This window comes from Microtus ochrogaster, chromosome 15 (assembly GCF_000317375.1).
Source record: "Microtus ochrogaster isolate Prairie Vole_2 chromosome 15, MicOch1.0, whole genome shotgun sequence".
NCBI classification, from domain to species: domain Eukaryota; kingdom Metazoa; phylum Chordata; class Mammalia; order Rodentia; family Cricetidae; genus Microtus; species Microtus ochrogaster.
In genome coordinates this window covers 41,832,737-41,837,808 of record NC_022017.1, presented here as the reverse complement: position 1 = coordinate 41,837,808, position 5,072 = coordinate 41,832,737, and the positions used below count along the sequence as shown (strand labels likewise).

The window sequence follows — 5,072 nt, the reverse complement described above, 5'->3', positions numbered from 1 at the left end:
CTCTCCATATTCAAGTTAAGCAGAAAGTAATATTCAAGTATCTTAGGACTTTTCATGGCTATTCTTTTTTTTTTTTACATTTTCTATTGATTTTTGTTTAGCTCTACATTTTTCTCTGCTCTCTTCCCTGCCTCTCCCCTCCCCTTCAATGCTCTCCCAAGGTCCCCATGCTCCCAATTTACTCAGGAGATCTTGTCTTTTTCTACTTCCCATGTAGATTAGATCCATGTATGTCTCTCTTAGAGTCCTCATTGTTGTCTAGGTTCTCTGGGATTGTGATTTGTTGGGCTGATTTTCTTTGCTTTATGTTTAAAAATCACTTATGAGTGAGTACATGTGATAATTGTCTTTCTGGGTCTCGGTTACCTCACTCAAAATGATGTTTTCTAGCTCCATCCATTTGCATGGCTATTCTTTTGTCATCTGCATGTATGTGTAGTGTCTACATGTTTGTTTGTTTGTGTGTGTGTGTGTGTGTGTGTGTGTGTGTGTGTGTGTGCCTATGGAAGCCAAGTATATATATCAGGTTGCTTTTTAAATGGCTCTCTATCATATGTTTTGGACACAGACTTTCTCTTTGAATCTGGTGCTCATTGGTTTGCTTAGCCTGACTGGCCAATGGACTTTAACTACCTCTGCACACCAGCACTAGGATTGCTGACAAGTACAGCCAGACTTTATGGGCGTGCTTGGGGTCTGAATTTAGATCCTCATGTGTGTATATTAAGCTCTTTCTCAGACTAAGTCATCTCAACAGCCCTGAGCTTTCAATTTTAAATGTTTATTTCAATTACCCAGCAGCTAATTACATGATTTATATAGCTCTAAATGATAAGACACAATTTTCTTTTGTATATATCACAGTAAAGTCAGGAAGACCAAATATATCTTAATTGACTCTGAGGACCAAAATATAAGAGGATATATATTATATGAGAAGGATATCACCCTTACTTTCCCATCACCACTAGCTTCTCCCTTTGAACTAGGTTCTTCCATCTTATAACACAAGAAAGAAGCATGGCCTCACTGAAAATCTCTTTCCTACCTATATCTAGCCAGAATCCTCCCTCTTTCCCTGCCCAGTCATTATTGTCAAAACAACTCATGAAGGAACCATGGTTTCTTCATGTGTTTAATGGATCCTGATGCCTGGATCTCCTTTCCAAGATATCTTTTCTACAGTCGAGCTGTCAACAAGTGTCTTTCACCAGCCAGCCCTTCAATAATGCTTTGGCTGGAGAATACAAATTCGTATCTCTTTTGCTATATCTACCTTCCAAGAACGAACAAGACAAGGTCTATAGGGCTGGCCGTCCTACCCCAGCACAGCAGTGCTTTCCCACCCTTGCTAAGTCCGGAATTTCCCATGTTTTCTGACTCTATTTCAGGCCTGAGACTGTATCTTGGTGCCTATTGCTGCCTATTTGTTTTTCTTTCCTTTTCCACGTGGTTTGTTCCTAAGGTGACTCTTAATAAAATTCCATACATGGGATTCCATCTCGCCTGTCTCCCAGGCAACACAACCTCACTTGTGTCTTGTGCTTGCAAACAGCCTAAAATTTTCAGCCTTCTAGTGAGGCCAACTGGGATAATTTATTATCATAATTAACCTTCTGCTTAGGTCAATTGGAGCAATTTATCATTTTTTTTCCTGCTGGAATATTTGTTCTTTCAATGAAAAAGAAACAAAGATGGGATCATTTTTAAAATTATTTAAATACTGATAACAAAAGTGTTATCAGTAGTTTAGGAGTTTACTTGATTGGATACATGCTAGAAGTCCTCTCGTTTTACTTATATATCTGAACAATTCCAGAAAAATCAATACTGTCACAGTCCCAAAGGGAGGGGTGCAAAGAGAAATACATAATTATTCAAAACAGTTTCCAATATCTTTGAAATGTTTGGAAATGTCAATATGCACATACTGGAGCAAAAGCATCTAAATTCCAACCTGCATGAAAGTCCACCAAAGAATTAAGTGACAACTGCATGCCAGAGGATATTTGTTTTCTTTCTGTTTCCCCCACAGCTTTCTTATTTATTTATTTTAATTTCATTTTACATCCCAACCACAGTTTTCCCTCCCACCCCTCCTCCTGTCCTCCCTTACCTCCCTGCCAGACCCCCCGCCCCATCCGCTCTTCCCAAAGGATAAGGCCTTTTATGGGGAGTCAATAAAGCCTGGCACATTAAGTTGAGTCAGGACGAAGCCCCTCCCTCCTGCATTAAGACTGAGCGTGGCATTCTACCATAGGGAATGAGCTCCAGTAAGATAGCTCATACACCAGGGATAGATCCTGGTCCCAGTGCCAAGGATCCCTCAGATAGACCAAGCTACACAACTGTCTTCTACATGGAGAGGTTCATCACTTTACCCATGAAGCCTCCATTAAGTCCAACAGGCACTCAATCTTTGCTCTGTACTCCAATTTCCCTGTGCAAAGTTGTCTTTCTGGCAAATTGTTATGTCTCATCGAACTTATGTGTTTTCCTATGTGGTTTTTTTCTTGACTGTTACTTCTTTGATTACAATAATCAAGTTTTAATTATTCTTTTATTCATAGGGCTTAGCTCAAGGTAAACACCAGAAAAGCTGTTATTTCTTTGTCTCATGATAATGGGGAAAGAATTGGCAATTGCGGTATATTTCTATGCTTTTGCTCATTTCTAAATAACGGGATGAGTACCTGCTATGTGCCACTTACTGTGAGAGAGCCACTGATTCTCTTCTTCAAGGCAGACATTGTTTTCTAGTCTTGGAGATTTGGAAATTGAGGTTTAAAGGAGGTTAATTAACTTCCTCCACCCTCTTTCCTTAGCTCTCTTCCAGTTAATGGAGTCATTAAACACAACTCTGTCAATAGCATACATGCAATTGGAAGTCAGCTGGGGTGGTTTCTGGAAAAAGTTTTCTTTCTATCCTTCCTTCCTTCCTTCCTTCCTTCCTTCCTTCCCTCCTTCCCTCCTTCCCTCCTTTCTTCCTTCCTCTTTTGATCAAAAGCAGAGACACATCAGTTGGAGCATCCTATTTTTTTTTAAAGAATTAGTTATTTAATGTGTCTTAAAGATTTTTTTTATTGAGAAAAAAAATTTCCGCCTCCTCCCAGCCTCCCACTCCTCCCACCCTCCCCCCACTCCTCTCCCCCTCCCTCTCGAGTCTGAAGAGCAGTCAGAGTTCCCTGCCCTGTGGAAAGTCCAAAGTCCTTCCCCCTCCATCCTGGTCTAGGAAGGTGAACATCCAAACTGGCTAGGCCCCCACAAAGCCAGAACAAGAAGTAGTATCAAAACCCAGTGCCATTGTCCTTGGCTTCTCAGCAACCCTCATTGTCCGCCATATTCAGAGAGTCCGGTTTTATCCCCTGCTTTTCCAGTCACAATCCAGCTGGCCTTGGTGAGCTCCCAATAGATCAGCCCCACTGTCTCCGTGGGTGGGTGCACCCCTCTTGGTCCTGACTTCCTTGCTCATCTTCTCCCTCCTTCTGTTCCTCATTGGGACTTTGAGAGCTCAGTCCAGTGTTCCAGTGTGGGTCTCTGTCTCTATCTCCATCCATCTCCAGATGAAGGTTCTATGGTGACATGCAAAATATTCATCAGTAAGGCTATAGGATAGGATCATTTCGGGTTCCTTATCCTCAGCTGGCCCAGGAACTAACTGGGGACCTCGCCTTAGGCACCTGGAAGCCCCTCTAGGTCCAAGTCTCTTCCCAACCCTAAGATGGCTCCCTTAATTAAGATATGTGCTTCCCTGCTCCCTTATCCAACCTTCTTGAGAAATTGGGAGGTACCCTACATCCTATTTTTCTTAATTGCCATTTTCTTTCCCATTCTTTTGTGCTCGGGACTGAAGGTAATATCCAGAAGTTCATCTGGCACCTTGCACCCTTGACGCTACAGGCAGAAGGATGAATGACAGGCATATTCAGAAGGAGCAACTAGAGAGAATGACATCTGTGAAGAGCTGTATCAGTTCAGGGTTCTTGGTTTTATGAGAAAAAAATCAATCCTTATGTTATCAGAGCTTCACTGTTCCTTTCAATCAATTATTAAGCAGCATTGCTACTAAGTGATAGGTCTCTAACTCAAACTTCTGTGCCTTTACTTTGAATCCTATTTTATTACATCCCCTTTTAATACCATACAGTTTATGACTCAAATTTAGCAAATGTTAACAGCAGGAAAAAGACCATTGCCATTAATTAGAGGCAGTAATAGTCAAAGCTTCACTGACAATTCAATAAGACTTTTCATATGGTCTGTCCTATCATTGAAGCTTTCCTTGATTATTTCATCACCATAAACTTCTACCAGTGGAAAACTGAACAGAAAAAATAAGGCTAGTCAGTGACGCTCTGAGAGGACAGAGGTTGGCTTGACCTAGATAGAGGAAAACAGACATAAGCATCATTGCTGATGAAAATCAAGGGAGCATGGCTAGTGATAGTTCATTTGTATTTTAATAAATAAAACTTGCCTGAAGATCAGAGAGTAAAACAATATCCCACTAGCCAGTCTTATGGACCAGGCAGTGGTGACACACACCTTTAATTTCATTAGCTGCACTAGTTTGCCCTAGAAACTGGGTGGTAGTGGTGTACACCTCTTTTTTTTCAAGGTCTGATCATTTATTTGTTACCCTTACAAACTTATTTTTGACTGGACTCAGACTTAGAAGTAGAAGCTCTCAGCGAGGACAGCCTTCGCCTCTTGGCAATCTGCTCCTGGCGCTTTTCTTTGGCTTCCTTCATTCTCTTGGCCAAAAGTTTAGCATATTCTGCAGCCTCCTCCTTGTTTTTCTTTGTTCATTGCTTCTTCAGAGCAATACGCCGGCGTTTGTGTTGCAGAACACGCAGAGTCACAAGACGCTGAATCTTGGGTGCCTTGGTCCTGGGCTTCTTACCTTCTTTGTTTAAAGGCTTTCTGACAACGTACTGGCAGACATCATCTTCTTTAGAAAGATTAAAAAGCTTTCGGATTCTGCCAGCTCTTTTAGGTCCCAACCGACGAGGCACAGTAGTATCTGTCAGTCCAGGAATATCCTTCTCTCCTTTTTTTTTTTTTTTTTTTTT

At 41.4% G+C, this 5,072-nt stretch overlaps 1 pseudogene; it reads right to left on the bottom strand.

Annotated features, from left to right (window-relative positions):
• Window positions 1-4,606: 4,606 nt before the first annotated feature.
• LOC106143931 overlaps window positions 4,607-5,072 on the bottom strand; it is a 5,544-nt pseudogene continuing 5,078 nt past the window's right edge.